We start from the raw sequence: 23795 nt of genomic DNA on the forward strand, positions 1-23795 counted from the left end.
GCTCTGTGCCCACAAATAATTGATTCTTTACATCGGACTTAGTCAAAACTTGGGCTTTATGGCCCAAAACTTGCGTTGGGGGGATTCTACACATAACACTTGCCCAGATGATGCATTCGTACTGATGATTTATCATATTTTTGGTGTTATTTCCACTGCTTTGGATGCATATTTTAAATATCTTAGATTTATGCTCCAACATAATTGTTATGGAATTAAGGATTGGAGTTGACTTATAGAAAAAATCCACTGTAAACTCTTATCATGGGTACACAGGTGGCTCTCCCTAGGAGGTAAGTCAACTCTAGTTTGAGTAGTCCTTCAAAGAATCTTTGTATATTGGCTTCATATTTTCACTTTTCCTAAGAATATTAGTAAATGTATATTTCTGGCTTCATCTTGGCATGGGACAATGTGTTGTAAAGGACATAGTGGCCTGGTTGTTGTTTAATCTGTATGGAGGTGATGGATGACCAGACTCATCTATTTCTTTGATTCTCCTTAGAAAAATTAATTTAGAATGGTGTATTTAATATGTTTCATTTACAAGCAGATTAGAACTATTCTTTTATGGTTGATTGTATTCTGTATTCGAGACTAGATTACTTAAAATAAAACATTTGGACCACTTCTACTATACATTGGGGTTTCGACCCAAAGAATGCATTACTATACCAAGATGCTTCATTGTGATACATCCACCTCCATCCTTGTCAAAAAAGCTAAAAGCCTCCCTGAACTTACACATAACCTCCATGCCATATTCCTTTAGTAGATAAAACCCTTCCCTCATTTTCTAACAATGTCAATCTACCCTCCATCCCATATTCTCTGATGAGCCCTGTGTAAACCACCATTTCGTTTAAGGATGGGGATTTTGATGCATACTCTAACCATATTTGTTAGATAAATTCCACCTTTTATTGCTTAGGGTTTCTTGAGTTGGCCAACTCTAAATATGCCCTACTCTCCTTCAATTATTTAGAAGGTAGCCTTTGGTTGCTAACCCCATCTTACTGGAGATCCTTGATATGTTCCTCGGAATTTTGATTCAGCCCCATGATCTATTTTATGCCACTGAGTCAAAATATTTAGATTGCTTTGCCACATATTCATTCATGACCAAACACTACACCACTAGTTCTAAGAATCTTGTGGATAATATCACCACAATAAATGTATATTGTATTTTATAGGAGACAAGAATTGTATATTTCCCTTTGGGACACTCCAAAAGTATTTTGATGCACCCTATTTCTCTAAAACTCTAGTCTACTTTATGACCTCAATTCCCATTCCATGTTCATCCATGTGGATGCACTTTATGATGTTCTAGGACAACCTAATGTCCTTGTCAACTCCCTCTCATATTCCTTGTCATATTTTCTAGGGCTTGTGTATCCAACAATAAATTTTGGAGATGAATGCCATCAAGGAAGAAAAGCAAGGGGGTTTCAAGTCATTTGTTTAGGGTTCCCACTAGCATAGTCCCAAAATATGATCCACCCAATCCCTAAATTGGGGTCTAGTTCTATTTCAATTAATTATTAGATGATCATGGTGGGCCATAATTCCAAGCTAAATGTTATGGCTCTTCATATGATATTATTGGACATACTTGTCAAAAAATCTAAAAGCCTCCTTGAACTTAGACATAACCTCCATCCCATATTCCTTTAATCGATAAAACCCTTCCCTCATTTTCTGACCATGCTAATATACCCTCCATCCCATATTCTCTCGTGAGCCCTGTGTAAACCACCATTTCATTCAAGGATGGGGATTTTGATGTATACTCTAACCATATTTGTTAGATAATTTACCCCTTTTCTTATCTATGGTTTCTTGAGTTGGCCTCCTCTAAATATGCCCTACTATCCTTAAATTATTTGGAAGGTAGCCTTTGGTTGCTAACCCCATTTTACTGGAGATCCTTGATACGTCCCTTGAAATTTTGATTCAGCCCCATGATCTATTTTATGCCAATGAGTCAAAATATTTAGATTTCTTTGCCACATATTCATTCATGACCAAACACTATACCACTAGTTCTAAGAATCTTGTGGATACTATCACCACAATAAATTTATATTGTATTTTAGAGGAGACAAGAATTGTATATTTCCCTTTGGGACACTCCAAAAATATTTTGATGCATCCTATTTCTTTAAAACTCTAGTCTACTTTATGACCTTAATTCTCATTCCATGTTCATCCGTGTGGATGCAATTTATGATGTTCTAGGACAACCTAATGTCCTTGTCAACTCCCTCTCATATTCCTTGTCATCTTTTCTAGGACTTGTGTATCCAACAAGAAATCTGGGAGATGAATTCCATCAAGGTAGAAAATCAAGGGGGTTTCAAGTCATTTATTTAGTATTCCCGCTAGAATAGTCCCACAATATGATCCACCGAATCCCTAAATTGGGGTCTAGTGCTATTTCAATTAATTATTAGATGATCATGGTGGGCCATAATTCCATGTTAAATGTTATGGCTCTTCATATGATATTATTGGAGATACTTTAGGAGACATATTTTGCGCTAAAGGGTTAAGGGGGGATTTTGACTTCAATATCGAACCATCAACCATATCATCAACATTTTTCCCATCAACCATATGATCAACATATTGAACCAATAATAGAGAAGACAACTGAGGTGAGGCATGGGCATCCTCTCTCACCCACGTTGTTCATGATATATATCAATCTATGAATGCATCTACACTCCACCAACTGTGCATTAATAAATTTTTGGGTTGCCCCACTGTCGACCAAGATGGATACACGTTGTCTCTACATTGTGCCTATGATTGCCAAAATTTCAAAATTGGGGTTTTCGATCTCAAAATTTTAATTCAAGACTAACCATGCATTGGAAGGCCATTAGCGCAATATTAAGACATAAAAAATGAATGATTGACATAATACCAAATACAATACATACATTGAGTTTTATCTAACTAGTTATCTAGATGCTAATTGATCAAGTTCACACAGAGAAAGAAAGGAAATGTCATGATACATTGTTCAATTTGTAAACAAGAGCATTATCCTGGATAAGGGAGAAGTAACATTTATTTTATTTCTCATATACAAATGAAAAAGCATGAAGAAATGTCAAATGTCGTTCGTGAAGCAGTGTTGTACCCATGTAGTCCCCGTATTGTTATTATTGTGCTCCATAGAAGCCCACTATTCTTATTATTGTGCTCTCATATTATTATTGTTATGCCGGCTCTGATTATATTATGACCCCTTAGACTCCTATATATAGAAAGGAAGTCTTGTCATTTGTATCATCCAAGAATTGTTCATTTGTGTAATGTAAAGGAGGCTTCTCCCTCGAAGAGGCCAAATTCTAAGGCATTGATCTATATTTTCTATCTTTTTGTGAGATGGTTTCATAACATTTGGTATCGGATCTTTGGATTCTAGGGTTTCGCTGTTCCAAACATGTCATCATGGAATTTTTGCTATAAATGTTCTTCTGCAATGTTTCAGACACTAAAAAACAAACCCATTTGGCCAAAATCGTTCTGAAGCTCGGGTCCAAATTTTAGAGCTTTTCACACTATATTTGTGGAGATATGATCTGAGAAATTTGGCATTTTTGCAGATTCCTGAATTACATTCCAAATAGGTGACTTGGGGAAAATCCTCATAACTTTTGTTTTGAGGATCAGATTAAAATTTCATCAAAGTTACAGAAAGGGGATGGACTATAGTTTCCTATGTACATTTTTAGATCAAGAGGTCAAAACAGTGATACATGGCACTTCATATAAGCTTGCTCTTCTGAAAATTTATATAATCAGGTCACCTTGGGAGATTATGCATAACTCTTTCCTGGAGAATCCAATTTAGATCAGACTAGTGGAATTGGGAAGAGGACGTAGAGAGATACCGCAAGAAGAAATTTTAGAATTTGTAGTTATGAAATTACAGAGTTACAGTCGTTTCAACATCGAGCTCCTGAAATCAAGAAAAGGCGATATGAGGAAGTTTGATGGTAAGGATCTGGTAAATTGGATACTATAGATGGTGCAATATTTTGATCTACATAGTGTGCCGCTGTTACAAAAGGTATGTATTGCATCTTCAGATTTAGAACCAGATTAATTTTTATGGTATAAAAGGCTTTGCTCTCGTAAACAACATGTTATGTGGTTAATTTTTGTGGAGGAAATGATAGCACATTATGAGGATACAAAGAGAAACACCTTCTTTAGAGCAACACCAAAGCAATTGGAAGAAAAAAGAGTAAAAGGGCTTTGTTACAAAGTGGAAAGCAAAATTATGGCAACAAGGAAGTCTACCCCTCACAACTATAAAGGTGGAAGCATTGTTTATCGTAGCCTTCTACAACCTACAAGGGATACACCACAACAATTGTAAGAAAAAATAGAAAAAGGGCTTTGTTACAATTGTGATAACAAATACATTAAAGGTTATAAGTGTGCTGAGAAAAAATCATTTTACATTGATTGTGGAGAGGAGGAAGAAAATAATCAAGAAACATCAAAAGAAGAGTATATACACCAGGAACCAACCCCAGAGAAAGAAGAAATGAATCCGATCATATCCTGGAAAGAATTGGAAGGAATTACTACTCCTCAATCTCTTAAGATAGGACATATCAAGAAGAAAAAGGTTCAAGAAGTGAAAGACCACATCAAGAAGGAAGAAATGAATCCGACCATATCTTGTAATGCAATGGCAAAAATTACCTCTCCTCACGCTATCAAGATAGAAGGACATATGAAGAAGAAAAATGTTCAAGAAGTGAAAGATCACATAGAGCATCAAGAAATGAACCTGACCACATCTTGTAATGCACTGGAAGAAATTACCACTCCTCAAACTCTCAAGATATAAGGACATATCAAGAATAAAAAGGTTCAAGTAGTGAAAGATCACATCGAGCATCAACAAAAAGTTCTCCAACTTTTAAAGGATAACACCACTTTGGTGCAGAATCGAATGAAACAACAGGTATATCAAAATTGCAGTGAAATTTTTTTTGATGAAGGTGATTGGGTATTTTTACGGCTACTTCTCAAGGAAGCTATTTATGAGAAGGAAATGTTGGCAATACCACATGCACTTAAGAAATGGCGACCTTTCCCAATGGGAAGGCACTTCAAGGTAAAAATGGATCATGATAGTCTTAAATACTTTTTAGAATAAATATTATCTTTAGAAGAACAAAAAAAATAGGTCGCAAATATGTTGGGTTATGACTTCGACCTCATCTACAGAAAAGGGAAGAAATTTTTTGTTGCAAATGCACTCTCAAGAAAGGCTGAGGATGTGGAAGAATTGTTTTGTGTTATTTCTATTATCTAACCAGATTGGATAACAAAGCAAAGGATGAATGGAAGAAGGACAAAGAAGTTTGGAAACTCATTCAAAAGTTGCAGAATATCCCAATTCAAAGAATATTTCCAGAACTTGATGAGGAAGGAAAAAACATATTGGAACCTGGAGCAGTCATAGAAACAAGAACCTGAAAGATATGAAATCGATCAATTTCAGAGTATCTCATCATGTGGAAGAACTTATCCGCCAAAGATTCCACATGGGAGACAAGAATTTTAAACAGATGCATCAAGGACTACTCAAGCATTGAGTACAACACTTTTTGAAGGAGAGGGGCATGTTAGGTGTCTATAATACTAGTGTAACCCTTTATTGTTATTAGTACAACGCCCTTATTATATTGTTGTACCCATGTAATCCCCATATTTTTATTATTGTGCCCAATAGAAGCCCACTATTGTTATTATTGTGCTCTCATATTATTATTGCTATGTTGGCTCCGATTATATTATGACCCCTTGCACTCCTATATATAGAAAGGAGGTCTTGTCATTGGTATCATCCAAGAATTGTTCATTTGTGTAATGTAAAGGAGGTTTCCCCCTCGAAGAGGCTGAATTCTAAGGTGTTGATCTATCTTTCCAATCTTTTTGTGAGATGGTTGCATAACAGAATTGAGCTCACTCTAAAAGATCAAAGAAACATTTTATTTCATTGTATATTTATTTCATTACAGATTTTATTTTCAATTAATTACATAGATGTTTGAATATTTTTCATTATTAATGAATGAATTTAAGTTGAGTTCTAATCAGCATATGAGGGGACAACCAAGAGTCTAAGTTAGTGTCTCCTTCTATTTGGTCTAAACAATAACTAAAGTTCGTTTCCTTTTGTTTATTTCAAGATATTTTTCAGTTTAAGATTTGATGCAATGGTAATGTTGTTGGAATAGAACCGCGAGGAAGGATAGCCAGGACCTCCTAAATTAGGAGCCTCTTCTCTTTCTTTCTATACATCACATATTGTTGCTCTCTATTTTCTCTTCTTGAGGACAGTAGTGTGAGGAAGGACAACCAGGACATCCCAATATAGGAGCCTCTTCTTTCACTTACTACATATTGAATCAGAGACTTTTTAGTTTTCTTAGCTTAGAGTTAGTTTCCTACTCCTGCATATCTTTTGTTGGCATCATCAGAAGCTTACGAGTATCCGTGGTTGATAATTTAATGAAAATAAATTAAGGAAATTAAATTGCCCAACATTTTGGCACCATTGTCAGGGATGGTGCTAAGGGATTGGGGATTAAGAATTTAATTCAATACAAGTATTTTTCATTATAGAAAAGCTAACTCATGTTGAAAAGATAACTTGGTGATAGCAAGATCTTAGTAACATGGGGAAGCAAAGTTAGATGTAAGCTAGTTAGGAGGATTGTTTAGGAATCATTTTTATATAGGGTTAATTGCATTTAGGCATTTTCATTTCAATTTATTCTCATATAGAAAACATCGAAATAGAACACAAATCAAAAACCCTCATTCAGTTAAAAGAAAAAAAACGCACAATAAAAAGGATGAGTATAAGTTTGGAACAAATCGCTCAAATCTTAGCAAGTCTCAGTATCTCTTCTTCTTGCAAAGAAGAGATCTTGACAGCAGCCAAAAGACTAACTACTCCTCTAGAAGAAAACAATGAATTAACATTCGAAGAATCCTATATATCTAATGATGAACAATTATTTGAAAAGGAGATTGACGAGGACGAAGAGAAGTTGCAGCATGATCTGAATAAGAGTAGAAATCACGCCTATGAAAGCCTTATCGAAAGGTGGTTTCGATGGTTTCAATCAAGTACGAGGTTAGATCATTTTTGTTTTTATTTCATTAAATCACACTCATAGAAACTAGATTCAATCATCGTAGTATATTTTCATTTTAAAAGTGCAAAATTGAAAATGAACATATTTTTACTACTATTGCGTGAATGGTTAAATTGGAAATTTAATTACACGTAATTGTTTGTAATTTTCAATTAACATAGAGTAGGTAGGATGCTATTTTCAGTCTCTAATAAGTATGCTCTCCTCCTGAGTTTTCATACCATCTCGAGGATCCACAAGTACAATGTTTATAAATGTTTTCAATGTTTCAATATAATTGTCTCCATTTGCTAAAAAATTCATCCTAAATGAATAAAATAATTCTAGGTTGTTTTAGAGTTTGAATAAAATTTAAATTCTTTTAAAAAAGATTTTGATTTTAAAAACAATATCAAAATGAAAAAAATTAGAATAAAATTCAATTTCTTTTAAATAGATTTTAATTTTAATAGAACATAAAAATTAAAAAAAAAATAGAATAAAATTTAAATTCCTTTAAAAAAAATATTATTAAAAGAAAAAAATATTTAAAAGGTAATTTAGGAACGAAATTTTTTAAAATAACATTAAAGAAAAAACATTAGAAATATTTTTTTGTTACCACATAAAAAAAAATGGGAATAGAATTATTCTTTTAAATAAAACAAAACAATAAAACAACTAAGAAAACAAAACACATAAACAAGGGAGGCTGCGATGCAGCGAGTCCCTGCACCAAGCCGGTGCTCATTCCTTTCGTAATCGTTCCTTTCGTGATGCGAGTAGCAGTAGTATCGGGCCGGTAGGAAGTAGCAGTAGCAGGATATAGTAATAGCGGTCAGTATACTTAGTAAAGATATAGCAGGTCTCCCGGCGGCTTTCAGGGGAATCAGGGGGGGGGGTGAAAGCGGTAATGGGTGCTTGCAGTTAATGGTCGGTCACCCTCCCTCTATTACTTCCTGGCACGTCCTTAATGAGTGAGGTGGGCAGCAGGTCATTCTTTGTATTCTGGGGATTCTACAACTTGCATAGATTCCGGGGACTGCACTTGCAGATTTCATAGCTGTTGGCTCTCTCATTGTTGGTTCAAATAGTGTTTGCTCCTGAGCTCCCTGCAGCGGAATCGAGCTGAAGCTGCGGTTTCAATTCTATCCACATCCCGAAGGTGCAACGATACTACATACCCTGGCAGACAGTGCCACAAGGTTGAAAGCTCTTAGTTGAAGCTAAGACAGGAGAAACAAATGCGAAACAAATTAACAATACAGCTCTGTTACTGAAACGCTAAAGCGCTGAAATTGGAACGCTGCAAAACTGAACTCTAAAATCAGTAGTCTGCACCCTCACTGCACTGGTTTCTTCACCAAGAAGGCAGTACCTTTATAATTCCTGAGCTGAGCAACGACCACGCAGAAAAGCCAAACCACTGACCGAGATCCCAAAACAATAATATAGCATGACAGGAAGATAAATAAGCATTTGAGTAGAAAGTTGTTTGCCCGCTTTCGGAGGGTTCAGAGGTGGTCGTAGCCCAATCAGGAGCCGATGTATGAGTCCTTTCCGTCCTCCTCGGTCTCGCCGGTACATTTAAACTTATAAACCATATCTCGAAGCTATAATCATGGGTACCAACATATATGCATCAAGAACCAGTTGACTTGTACCGCATTTGCAAAACTTTTGGTTGAAACTCGTGCACATTCAAATGCATGGAAATGCACAACAGGGTGTTAGTTATAGGATGACGCAACGGTGCAAAAATTATGTTGAGCAAAGATTATGTAATATGCGTTTATGCTAAATTAAAAAAATCACACTACCAGACCTTCGTACAACGTACATGAGATTAGTGAAATTGAAGGAGCGTTACACGTATATATTTGTTTGAGGTTTGAATTCAATAAATTTTGTTTTATCCCTTGATAATTTTGTTTTTTTGCATCATCGTTCTCATGGAATTAGCTTGAATTGGTTCTCACATTGGTATTCTATGTTTCGTTTGAACTTATGTTCCATTCACCTTTGTTTTATTTGTGAAATTGTTTACGATACTTATTCGAATGCTTTCCTTTCATATGTTTACTCGTCATGGTCATAGTTCATGGTGTTCCCCTTCATATCAAGACACATTTTGTAATTGTGCTATTATGTCCGTTCATAAATGTAAGTCTGAAAATCATAAACTAATTAGTTTAACCACTATGTTAACCACTAAACGTAACACAACTTAAATATGTTAACCACTATGAAACGTAACATGATAACTTAAATATATTTGTAATCTGCCATTACAAGTTGTTTTACACGTTTTCTTTAAGGTAATGCCAGGTGGATTTAAAGCAATACCAAACCAAGATAATTCGAAGAAGGAATTCATTGAAATAAGGAGTTAAAAGAATAAAATTTTCCGAAGAAGACCGGGTGAATATGCTCAAACAGAGCATGGTCGACTTTGGTCTCTGGAGAATAAGCCGAGAATAAGCCTTTTCTGGACCATGCTCTGTTTGAGCATGCCTTAAAGTGGCTTAATGCATGTCTGACAGGTGGCGAAGCGGACCCTGTTGCTAATCTCAGTTTTTCTGTTTGTAGGGGAAAGGAAAGAAGTTGCGGTTCCGGAGGTTTTCACCTAGGCAACCCTCTCACGAGTTAGAGCTGGACGCTTTTCTTCCGGGTAAGCATTCTATGTGAACGAAAGGTTTTGAGCCGAGGCACATGGAGGATTCCTGTAGTTTTCTGGGAATTTTGCTCTAGTTTTAGGAGATACAGCTCTTTGCTTAATATTGTTGTTTAAAATCACAGGGTAGGCTTGGATGGTGCTAGGTAGGGTTTACTGGTTTTAGGCTGAGGGCTCCCAGTGGTCCTGTGTAAACCTCAGCTTTTTTGTTTTGTTTCCTTCAGGCGGGCAGAGCTTCTTGAAGGGAAACGCAACTTGCAGATGACGAGCCACGACGAACTAAACTTGAGCCAGAGTTACAATGAGCGCATTAGGCCACCTCGATGCTGTCGACACACTACGCAATCTTGGAGTAGTGAAAGAGGGTATCCGGCTCCCTACTATTGTTGTTATTGGGGATCAGTCCTCCGGGAAGTCAAGCGTGTTGGAATCTCTTGCAGGGATAAGCCTCCCAATGGGGCAAGGGATTTGTACGAGACTCCTGCTTATTATGAGATTACAAAGCTGCAAGCCGGAGGAATGTGAGATTGTGATTGAATACAATGGAAAAAAGAGGAAAATTTTAGAAGTAGAGATTAAACAAACGCTGGATACAGTAACGGAAGAGATTGCAGGAAGCCACAAGGGTATAAGTGATACTCCAGGAACAGCAATTGAAGAAACCGACTCTGTCTGCACGCAATCTAAATAATGGCACCATGTAACTAGTCTAAGAACATTACCTTTATGTCACCACGAATTTTCAGGCAGCATGGAATTTATCTGCTCAAGTTGCAGAGTTCACTTTGGCGCTTCTGGAAGCGGTGTACGAGGCCGAGATATGGAGGTCGTTGTCAATGGAGGAGAGGCAGAAGAAAATGGTGAGCAGCGGAATACTAGAAGGCACAATGAGCCCCATTCGGACTCTGTCGAACGCCATTGTAAACGAGGTAATCCGCGTTACGATGCAGCGGAAGTCGAGAGCTGCGTTCCCGGATCAAGTCCCGCTGAGTTACCTCATTCACCAGACATCAGTTCTGGATCGTAAATTTAAGGGAAATCTGCAGCTTGACGGACCAAGCCGAAACCAGTCGCGGAGAGGCTCTTCTGACCAAAACGAACACCAACAAGCAGCTAAGATAGCACCAGTGGAGGCATCTGTAAGTTGCTTTAATGCAACAGCTGCAGTGCATGCAGACTGCATGCTGAACACTTGCCGCCGCGTGCATGCTGAACACTTGCCGCCGGAGAATATGCCAAACCTTAGCATATGCCTGTTTGCAGAAACCTTAGCATATGAATTGATGAATTAATGTTAGCATTAACATCAGACCGCTAACGGTCACAGCGAAACATACACGCCTATTTCCGAAATAGCCTAAGCTTTGGCCTCTCCCGCCTCTGGAAGAGGCCAAATAAGATGGCCAAGGAGGCCAAATAAGATGGCCAAGCTAAGGTGCGAATGAAACTTAGACATATCCCCGCTCTAACCGCCGTATAACAGAGAAGGAAAGGGGTGAACTAATGCTAAGTCGGGTCATATCGATTACTGTAGTCCCTGCCGGATGCCAGATGGCAGGGACTAAAAAACATTAAAAATAAAAAACAAAGATAAACCAAACACAACAAAATAAATAAAAACAAAAACTATATTATAAACCAAGACACATAATTTAATTTAAAAAAAAAAGGAAAAAAACCTTTCATAACGAAGAATAAATTTCTCTATCATTATTGCCACGGGCCAAAGCATTAAAAATCCTCTTCCAATTCACGGCAAATTAAGGAAGTTCTCCATCTAAGATGAACCTAAGATTGGCTAACATCTGTGTAAATATGATCTCCAACATATAGAATTTCATCTCCATGGATGCCCAAAGCTGTTTCAACGATTTGCGCACTACCACCAGAATATAGCCCACCTAGCCGTACCTTGAAACATGGGCTCATCAATCCATCTTCTGTGACAACCTCGTACAAGGGATGAAATATTTGAAAAGAACTCAGGCTTCTTGGCAGAGCCAATGACCATCTCAAAAAGATCTCGTCAGTCCATGTCATTTGAAATTTTTTATTGAAAGCATAATTCATCATTTTATTTGTGTAGTGATGAGAAGAAGATGTTTTACAGCCTCCTGATCTAAAAGTGCCAGTGGCAGTTGGGCAGATCCACTCTTTTGGGTAAATTGTGGGCTCAATTACAGACAAAATCTCGGCCATGAGGTGAAAATCTGGCATGAACAATCTTCAGCTTCAGAATCAGCAATGTAGGTGAAGTCGATCTAGCCAGTCAGGAAAATTAGGTTTCTGTTAGCAAAATATGGAAAATATCGCGCCAATTCCTCAGTCAAATCGTGCTTTTGTTATCATCACTTGGAAAACTGTGGATAGTGGGTCAAATATCCTTGCTATTATGCTTCCTCTTCTAGTGTGAGATCATCCATTCTGGGCTATTGATGCACACAAAGTTGTGTATGCAGTTGTTGGACCACGGACATTGTAAGAGGAGTTTCAGCAGGCACTTACTCATTAAGCCAAAGGTTTGAAAAGTTTTATTGTTCTGCATTTATGCAACATGGCACTCACCATTGGAAGCATACTTTGCATGCCACCTTGCAACATGCTCAACAACAGAGTAATGGAACTCCAATGGTATGGAAATTCTCTCCGTATTCCGTCCTGTTACATTCCGTTTCAGTTTCTTTACCTTTTTCATAATCTGTAGTGCGGGAGCCTGCGCAAGATTTTGTTCCTACGTAAATCCGTTGATCGATCCTCTAGTTTTGCACCAGAAATCGTCCAGTTCAACGTCGCGTCCAGTTCAACGTCGGGAGGATCGATATGTTGTTAAGGTGCTTTCGCCGGGTTTTTTTCCCTGGCAACTTAGGTTGAATTTGGTGCCGATTTGGCTCTTAGAAAAAGATAGGGGTTTCGCGGTCGAGACTTGACGAGTGTCACTGCAATCCAAGAACTTCAGCTGCTCAAGTTTGAAGAAATCTCACAACCATAGCTACCACGGGGTTCAAGTTGAAAGTCCCTTTCCTAAGGAGCGACAAAATGATGGGGGATCCCGTTAAGGATTCCAGTGGATTGGAGAGCGTAAAATTGACGGATCCTTGGGGAGACTTCGCTCAGGTGCTTTTATATGGTGGACAAGTTATATCATGTAAAATGAACCTGACGAAGAGCTGTTGTTTGTGAGAAACAAGGCCCTTTTTAAGCCACCAAAAGAAATTAGTGGAGGGATACCCATTTGCTTTCCTCAGTTTGGTGGTTTTAGATCACTGGAACAACATGGCTTTGCACGGAACAGGTTGTGGGCAATTGATAACTACCCTTCACCACTGCCGGTTGTAAATAATGTGTCAACTGTTGACCTTATTTTGACACCCACATAGGAAGACATAAAGATGTGGTCTCGCAGTTTTGAACTACGGCTACGGGTGTCTCTAGGTCCTCGGAAGCTGACATTAATTCCTGGTGCGAGGAATGTTGATACTAAGCCTTTCTCTTTCGCGTTTTCTGTGCATACTTACTTATTAGTGTCATAAATAAGTGAAGAGTGAGTGGAGGGTTTGAAAACTCTTGACCATTGATGATAAAATCTCTGTAGTATGGGGTATATGTAAGGGGCTAAACGACATTCCACCAGATATGGAGTCCTGACCTTGGTATCAGCTAGACAGAAATCGCTGAGCCTTTTGTTGGATAAGCTTTGGTGCGGTGTTAGGGTTTTGGTAGACTTGACAATCACAATCCCATCCCATGCCCTGCTTTGAGCTCCTCGCATCTATTTCTAAAAAATCTTCTACGAAGACCTGAGATTCCAAAAATTGTTGCACTAGTTCAAGGTGATAGCAGATCTGAAGAGGAGGAGAATAGCAGATGTTCTTAGATTTAGTATTTGTATGTAATGTTATTTGAATTTATAGTTTTCGTTTTCTTTTATTTTTTCTTTTATTCTAATTTAGCTTTAGATTTAGATTTTTTTTTTTTTTGGGTTTATTGTTAATATTAGTTTAATTTAGATTGACCATTTTAGATTTTTTTTTGAGTTTGTAAATTTAATTAATAAATGATTATTTTAGTTAAAAAAATCAAAATAATTTAAATAAAAAAAATCAAAATAATTTTTTGTGATTTTATTATTATTATTATTTTTATAACAATACAAAGAAATTTTAGTTTAAATAAAAAAACAAAACAAATAAATAAAAAAGAAAAGAAAACCAATCAAAACAAAATAAAAACAAATTAAGTAAAATTCAAAACCATTAAAAACAAATTAAAACAATTAAAAACAAAAGCAGTAAAAAAAAATCAAAACAATTAAAAGAAAATTCAAAACAAAACAAATTAAAAAAAGAAAAGAGTTAAAATCAAAACAAAACAAATAAAATAATAAAATCAAAACAATTAAAAAAATTGAAAATTTTGCAAATAGACATTTCATAACTCTTCAAAGGAATTTGTGTAGAAAGGCAACAGTTAAAAAAAATCATTTTATTTTATTTTTGTTCCTAAGCATTCATACTCATTCTTGCATTTTATATCTTTTAAAAATCTCTTACAATTTTCATGCAGGGTTTGCACTAAGCTTTTACATGTGCACAGACTATCCAAGTTCATGCATATGTGATCTATACAAATCACATTTATCATTGAAAGCTTGAGGGAGCGAGATTTTTAAAAGAATTTAAATTTTATTAAGCATGTCATGACATTTGCCGCTACACAGAAAGCTTTTGTGTCATGATATGTTTACCCACACTTCTCCTTCAAAGCCTCATCAATCATCCATGTTAGAGTCCACTAATTCATTTCCTTATCCATCATGACTTCATACATGTCTACTTTTCTCAGTCGCATACATTTTCGTCTTCTTTTGAGTTCATCTTTTGGCCTCACAAATAAACCATCCAGCTCTCTACATTGCCTTGTTTTCCTTGCCATAAAAAACTGTTTGACCATAACATCTTGTATATATAGTCCTAGCAATCATTTTGTACAAACTCGTGTTGACTGATGTGGGATTCCTGAAGGCCCACTTTTCAGCATGTATTGACCCATCGACCTCAGCACCTTATGTGGGACAAATACTAGAGTCATTATTAGTACTTTGAGGATTTCATGCCTTAATGGCAAGTCTCCTCGTCAATGAAAAATTGGAATACATTAATGTCCATTGTTTGTTGGATATTGTAAGTGGCTTGACACCATCTCATCTATTCGCACTTCACAACTTCACAAGATGTACTAGGATACCTTGGCACTCATTGACATTAATGGTGAGTTTTCCTCACAATGTTTAACGACATTCACTAATGCCCGATAATCCAATGACTTATTTCCATTTTAGACATCGACACATTTATTCACATGGAAAGATTTTTGTGACGATATGGAACTACATGAAGACTATAGGATTCATTAGCAGACTCAACAATATTTTAGACTTTCGAATAGATTTAGTAGCAGTAATAAAGGATCCACATTCATGACTTCATCCATCATGTATGAAAATTCTTCACTCTTGTATTCTTCATTCCATGATTCAACAGCAGGAGCTACACTTGTCTACATATACACAGTTTGTCCACTTAGATAAGTAAAGGAATGTTTTCTTCTAGCTTTTTATCATACAATTCCTTTTAATACTAAAATTATAATTTTTGGAAAATACTTCAGCATGTTCATTTTCATACGTCATATTCACATTCATACTCCATTGTCACCTTTCAGATGTCATATATGTCCTTTATACACATGACTAACATACTTTTTCCGAAAAGCTACTATTGGATTATGATCCAAACATTACATGTTTTGAAAATAATGATTGAAGAATGAATGGTTGATTAAATGTTTTCAAAGTCTTTAGATGCAACACAAAAATAACAAAAGCATTTCTACACAAGAGCCAATACTAATGAGCTTTTGGTTGTCACATAAGAACCAACCAAAATAATATGTTGCAATCAAATCTTTTTCAAAAAGAAGACTTTGCAAAAAGTAACAAAGTTGTCAAAAAATGAATTATGCGAAGTTAAAAAAATCTATCTCAGCCAAAGTTCATATAAAGGAAAGACAATGAAAAAAGATTAAATCATGATTAAGTGAACCAATGCAATAGATTGGATGAGAACATGAACAACTTAAGATGCGAGGTATGTTGGGCCACCAAATTAACATACATTTTCACTCCATTTTCGGCTTTATCCTCATTTTGTTACCACATTTTATCACATTATCATTACATAACTCTATATTTCCATTACCATATGGGTTCATCTTTTAATTTTCTAAAGTTATTTATTTTTATGTATTAAAGTGAATTTAGGATTAAAATTAAGAAAAATAACATGTATTGGCTTATACATAATGGTAAAATGATTTTGGTGGCATGTATAGGTGCTTTGGAAGGTTTCAAGACATTCCTATGTGGCCCCCAAGACTCAAATTCGAATTCTCTTGAACATTTGAAGGAGATTTGGGATAGGGGTTAAGCATATTTCATAGAGAAAAATCACGGATAAACGAATATGTGTCTCATATTGGCTGCAACCATATGAAGGATTTGTGGATCTAGGAGGGATTAGTGGATCTCCATTAATGAGTTAGTTGCTTATATATTTGTATAAATAGGAGTACCTCCTCCATTCCAAGGTGGACTCTTGGCGAATGTATCCTAATTTATGATGGAATAGAATAAATTTTTATTTCTATAGATTTAGATAAAAATTATCTTAAGGTAGTATGTGAATTTATGGAATAGTTTGTCACTTTGGTCTTAAGAGAATTGACGTCACTCTAAAAGGATCAAAGAAACATTTTATTTCATTATAGATTTATTTCATTTTAGATTTTATTTTCAATTAACTACTTAGATGTTTGAATATTTTTCATTATTAATCAATGAATTTTAGCAGAGTTCTAATCACCATATGAGGGGACAACCAAGATTCTAAGTTAGTTTCTCCTTCTATTTGCTCTAAACAATAATTAAATTTCATTTCCTTTACTTTATTTCAAGTTATTTTTGAGTTTATGATTTGATGCAATGGTAATGTTGTTGGAATAGAAGTGCAAGGAAGGACAACTAGAACCTCCTAAATTACGAGCCCCTTCTCATGCTTTTTATACATCACATACTGCTACTATTTAGTTTCTATTCTTGAGGATAGTACTGTTGGGATAGACAACCATGACCTCTAGAATTAGGAGCCTCTTCCTTCACTCATTGCATCTTGAATCAGAGACTTTTTAGTTTTCTTAGCTTAGAGTTAGTTTCTTACTCTTGCATATATTTTGCTTGCATCATCACAAGCTGACGAGTATCCCTTGATAATTTAATGAAAAGTAATTTAGGAAATTAAATTGCCTAACATTTTGGTGCTATTGTCGTGGATGGTGCTAAGGGATTAAGCATTAGGAATTTAATTCAATACCAGTATTTTTCTTTATAGAAATTCTAACTCATGTTCAAAGAATAACACAGTGACAGCAAGATCTTAGTAACATGGGGAAGCAAACTTAGATGTAAGCTAGTTAAGAGGATTGTTTAGGAAACATTTTTATATAGGGTTAATTTCATATAGGTGTTTTCATTTAAGTCTATTGGCATATAGAAAACATCAAAATAAAACACAAATAGAAAACCCCCCATTCACTAAAAAAAAAAACACACTAAAAATGATGAGTATAAGGTTGGAACAACTCCTAACAAGTGTCAAGATATCCTCTTCTTGCAAAGAAGAGATCTTGACAACAGCCAAAAGACTATCTACTCCCCTCGAAGAAAACAATGAACAATTATTTGAACAGGAGATTGAGGAGGATGAAGAGAAGTTGCAACATGATCTCGATAAGTCATGCCTATGAAAGCTTTATCGAAAGGTTGTTTCAATGGTTTCAAGCAAGTACGAGGTTAGATCAATTTTTTTATTTTTTATTTATTTCATTAAATCACACTCAAAGAAACTAGATTCAATCATCCTTGTATATTTTCATTTTAAAATTGTGAAATTGAAAATGAACACATTTTTACTACTATTGCATGAATGGTTACATTGGAAATTTAATTACAGGTAATGGTTTGTAATTTTCAATTAACATAGTGTAGGTAGGATGATATTTTCAATCTCTAATAAGTATGCTCTCCTCCTGAGTTTTGGAATGATTTCTAGGATCAGAAACTAGAATATTTATAAATGTTTTTAGGGTTGCAATATACTTGTCTCCATTTTCTAAAAAAATTCATCCTAAATCAATAAAAAAATCCAAGGTTGTTTTAGCGTTAGAATAAATTTTAAATTATTTTTAAAAAGATTTTCATTTCCATGGATGCCCAAAACTATTTCAACCATTTGCATACCACCACCAGAATATAGCCCACCTGGTCGTACATTGAAATAGGGGCGCATCAAAACATTTTCTGTGACAACCTCGTACAAGGGATGAAATATTTGAACAAAACTCAGGCTTGGCCTCACAATTACCATCTCAAAAAGATCTCACCAGTCCATGTCATTTGAAATTTTTTATTGAAAGCATAATTCATCATTTTATTTGTGTAGTGATGAGAAGGAGACATTTGCCAGCCTCCTTCTGATCTAAATGTTCCAGTGGAAGTTTGGCAGATCGACTGTTTTGGGGAAATCATGTGCTCGATTACAGAGAAAATCTGAGGCATGAGGTGAAAATCTGTCATGAGAAATCTCCATCTTCAGAATCGGCGACGTCGGTGAAGCTGATCTGGCCAATAAGAAAAATCAAGTTTTTGTTAGAAAAATATGGAAAATATCGTGCCAATTCCTCAGGCTAAAATCGAGCTTTTGTTCTCATCACATGGAAAACTGTGGATAGTGGGTCAAATATCCTTGCTAGTATAATTCCTCTTATAGTGTGGGATCATCTATTCTGGGCTATTGATGCCCAAAAAGCTGTACATGCAACTGCTGGACCATGGACAATGCAAAAGGGGTTTCAGCAGATGCTTACTCATTGAGCCAAACATTTGAAAAAATTTATTGTTTTGCATTTATCCAACGTGGCACTCACCATTGGTAGCATGCTTTCCATGCCACCTTGCAACATGCTCAACAACAAGGTAATGAAAATCCAATTGTATGGAAATTCTCTCCTCATTCCATCCTGTCACGTTCTGTTTCAGTTTCTTTACCTTTTTTAGAATCTGTAGTGCGGGAGCCTGCGCAAGCTTTTGTTCCTATGTAAATCCACGGATTAATACGCTAGTTTTGCGCCCAAAATAGTCCAACTCACCATCATAAGGATGGATACGGCATTCAGGTGCTTTTGCTGGTTTTTTTTCCTCACAACTCAGGTCTAATTTGGTGTTGATTTGACCGTTAGGAAAAAATAGTGTTTCCACGGTTGAAACTTGAGTGGCACTGCAATCCAAGAACTTCAACCACTCAAGTTTGAAGAAATCTCGCAACCATAGCTACCACGGGGTTCAAATTAAAGGTCCCATTCCCAAGGATGGACAAAATGATGGTGGATCTCGTCAAGGATTCCTGTGGACTGGAGAGGTTAAAATTGATGGAACCTTGGGGATCCTACTTTAAGGTGCTTTTATATGGTATACAAGTTATATCATGAAATATGAACGTCACGAATAACGGTTGTTTGTGAGAAACAAGGCCCTTTTTAAGCCACCAAAAGAAATCAGAAGAGGGATACCCATTTTCTTTTCCTAGTTTGGTAGTTTTAGATCATTTGAACAATATGGCTTTTCACGGAACAAGTTGTGGGCAATTGATAGCCGCCCTTCAGCACTTCCAGTTGTAAATAATGTGTCAACTGTTGACCTTATTTTGACTCCCACAGAGGAAGATTTAAAGATGTGGTCTCACAGTTTTGAACTACGACTACGGGTGTCTCTAGGTCCTCGGAAGCTCACATTGATTCCTGGTGTGAGGAATGTCGATACTAAGCCTTTCTCTTTCATGTTTTCCCTGCATACTTACTTATCATTGTGAGACATCAGAGAAGAGCGAGTGGAGGGTTTGGAATCTCCTGACCATTGTTGATAAAATCTCTCTTGTATGGGGTATATGTAATGAGCTAAATGGCATTCCACTCGATATCGAGTCCCGACCTTGGTATCAGCTCGGTAGAGATCGTTGAGCCTTTGGTTGGAAAAGATTTGGTGCGGTGTTAGGGTTTCGGTATACTTCACCAATCACAATCTCCCGCCCTCATTTGAGTTGCTTCACATCTATTTCTGAAAAATCATCAATGGAGACCTGAGATTCCAAAAAACACTACACTTATTCAAGGTGATAGTGAATGTGAAGAGGAGGAGAATGTTGGTGGAGGTGAAACTGGTGCCGTGGTTTTCAGATCGAATAAATATTTGGTATTACTCATAACTTATTTTTAATTTAGTTTAAATTTACTTTTTCTCAGATTTAGTATTTGTATTTAATGTTATTTGTATTTATAGTTTTCATTTTCTTTTATTTTTACTTTTATTCTAAGATTTAGTTTTTAATTTTTTTTTGTTTGTTGTTAATATTAGTTTAATTTAGTTTGATCATTTTAGATTTTTCATATTTTTTTTTCCAGTTTCTAAATTTAATTAATAAATGATTATCGGAGTTTAAAAAAATCAAAATAATTTAAATCAAAACAAACAAAAATAATCAAAATAATTTTTTGTGATTTTATTATTATTATTATTATTATTATTATTTTATAACAATACAAAAAAAAATTAGTTCTGTAAAAAAAAACAAAACAAATGAAAAAAAATCAAAATTAAAAAAAGCAACAACAAAAAAAATCAAAACAAATAAAAAAATCAAAACAACTAAAAAGATAAATAAGTAAAAATCAAAAGAAATTAAAAAAATAACAAAATCAAAACAATTGAAAAATAATAAAATTAAAAATTTTGCAAATGGACATTTCATAACCCTTAAAAATAATTTATGCTAACTTTTTCTTTTTAGTTTCTTCAAAGGAGCTTGTGCGCAAAGGCAATAGGTAAAAGAAATCATTTTATTTTATTTTTGTTGCTAAGAATTCATACACATTCTTGCATTTTATATCTTTCTAAACGCTCTTACAGTTTTCATGCAGGGTTTTAACTAATCTTTTATGGGTGCGCAGATGATCCAAGTTCATGTAGATGTGATCGCTAGAAATGACATTCATCATTGAAAGCTTGAAGGAGCTATTTTTTAAAAAGAATTTAAATTTTATTACACACGTCATGACATTTGCGGTTAAACAGAAATATTTTGTGTCATGATATGTTTACCCACACTTCTCCTTCAAAACCTCATCAATTATCCATGTTAAAGTCCACTAATTCTTTCCTTATCCATCATGACTTTATACATGTCTACCTTTCTGAGTGGCATACATTTTCGTCTTCCTTTCACTTCATCTTTTTGCCTAACAAATAAACCATCGAGCTATCTACATTGCCTTGTTTTCCTTTTGGTAAAAAATGCTTTACCATAACATCTTGTATATATAGTCCTACCAATCATTTTGTACGAACTCACATTGACTGATGTGGGATTCCTTAAGGCCCACCTTTCAACAAGTCTTTACCCATCGACCTTAGCACCTTATCTCAGACAAAGACTAAAGTCTTTATTAGTACCTTGAGGTTTGCATGCCTTAATGGCAAGTCTTCTCGCCAATGAACAATGCGAATACATTAATGTCCCTTGTTTGTTGGATCTTACAAGTGGCTAGACATCATCTCATCTATTCGCACATCACAAGGTGTGCATGGGAACCTTGGCACTCATTGAAATTACTAGTGAGTTTGCCTCGCATTGGTTAATGACATTCACCAATGGCCAGTAATCCAATCACTTCTTTCCATGTTCGACATCAACACATTTATTCACATGGAAAGAATTGTGCCATGATATGGAACGACATGAAGACTATATGATTCAGTAGGAGATTCAACAATATTTTATACTTTCGAACAAATTTAGTAGAAGTAATAAAGGATCCACATTCACGACTTCATCCATCATGTATGCAAATTCTTCATTCTTGTATTCTTCATTCCATGATTCAGTAGCAGGAGGTACACTTTTCTACATATACACAGTTTATCCACTTAGGTAAGTAAAGGTATGTTCTATTCTAGCTTTCTATCATACAATTCCTTTTAATACTAAAATTATAATTTTTGCAAAATACTTCACCATTTTCATTTGCATACATCATATTCACATTCATACTCCACTATCACCTTTCATATGTCATATATGTCATATATACACATGACCAACATACTTTTTCCAAACAACTACTATTGCATTATGATCCAAACATTACATTTTTTACAAATAATGATCAAAGAGTGAATGGTTAAGTAAATGTTTTCAAAGTATTTTGATGCAACACAAAAGCAACAAAAGTATTTCTACACAAGAACCAATACTAATAAAATTTTTATTTTCACACAAGAACCAACCAAAATAATATGTTGCAATCAAATGTTTTAAAGAAAGAAGACTTCGCAAAAAGTAACAAAGTTGTCAAAAAGAAAATTATATGAAGTTAAAAAAACTATATCAGCCAAAGTTCATATAAAAGAAAGACAATGCAAAAAGATTAAATCATGATTAAGTGAACCAATGCAATAGATTGCATGAGGACATGCAATAACTTAAGTTGGGAGGTATGTTGGGCCGCCAAATAAACATACATTTTCACACCATTTTTTCTTTTATCCTCACTTTTTCACCTCATTTTATCACATTATCATTACATAACCCTATATTTCCATTACCATATGGGTTCATATTTTCATTTTGCAAAGTTATTTATTTTTTGTATTTAAAGTGAATTTATCATTAAAAGTTAGAAGAATAACATGCATTTTCTTATACCTAAAGGTGGAATGAGTTTGGTGACATGTGCAGGTCATTTGGAAGGTTCGAAGACATTCTTATGTGGCCTGCAAGACTCCAATTCGAATTCTCTTGAAGATTTGAAGGAGATTTGGGATAGGGGTCAAGCATATCTCATGGAGAAAAATCACAGATAAAGGAATATGTGTCTCATATTGGTTGTAACCATATGAAAGATTTGTAGATGTAGGAGGGATTAGTGGATCTCCATTAATGGGTTAGTTGTTTATGTATTTGTATAAATAGGAGTGCCTCCTCCATTCCAAGGCGAAGGACTCTTGGACAATGTATCCTAATTTATGATGGAATAGAATAAAGTTTTCGTTCTATAGTTTTAGATAAAAATTATCTTAAGGTAGTCTATGGATTTGTGAAACAAATTGTCATTTTTGTCTTAAGAGAATTGAGCTCACTCTAAAAGGATCAAAGAAACATTTTGTTTCATTATAGATTTATTTCATTATAGATTTTATTTTCAATTAATTACTTAGAGGTTTGAATATTTTTCATTACTAATGGATGAATTTTAGCTAAGTTCTAATTAGCATATCAGGGGACAACCAAGAGTCTAAGTTAGGGTCTCCTTCTATTTGGTCTAAACAATAATTAAAGTTAATTTCATTTTCTTTATTTCAAGTTATTTTTGAGTTGATGACTTGATGCAATGGTAATGTTGTTGGAATAGAACCATGAGGAAGGACAACCAGAACCTCCTAAACTAGGAGCCTCTTCTCTTTACCTCTATACATTACATACTACTGCTCCTTAGTTTCTCTTCTTGAGGAAAATACTATGCGGAAGGGCAACCAGGAACTCCTGAACTAGGAGCCTCTTCCTTCACTTATTGCATCTTGAATTTGAGACTTTTTAGTTTTCTTAGCTTAGAGTTAGTTTCCTACTCCTGTATATATTTTGCTGGCATCATCATAAGCTTACGAGTATCCCTAGTTGATAACTCAATGAAAAGTAATTTAAACAAGTAAATTGCCCAATAGGTGTGAAATCTAACTTTGCATTGACATAATACAAACACCAAATTTAAGC

At 35.2% G+C, this 23795-nt stretch overlaps 2 pseudogenes; both read left to right on the top strand.

Moving 5' to 3' along the window:
- The first annotated feature begins 12897 nt into the window (after window positions 1-12897).
- Window positions 12898-13436, top strand: LOC149238258 (putative glucose-6-phosphate 1-epimerase pseudogene; annotated as a pseudogene).
- A 5914-nt stretch (window positions 13437-19350) lies between these two features.
- Window positions 19351-23422, top strand: LOC149238259 (putative glucose-6-phosphate 1-epimerase pseudogene; annotated as a pseudogene).
- The last annotated feature ends 373 nt before the right edge of the window (window positions 23423-23795 follow it).

The sequence above is a fragment of the Pinus tabuliformis genome, chromosome 8 (genome assembly GCF_031772625.1).
Source record: "Pinus tabuliformis cultivar Carrire ecotype Pingquan chromosome 8, CPIR1, whole genome shotgun sequence".
Lineage (NCBI taxonomy): Eukaryota > Viridiplantae > Streptophyta > Pinopsida > Pinales > Pinaceae > Pinus > Pinus tabuliformis.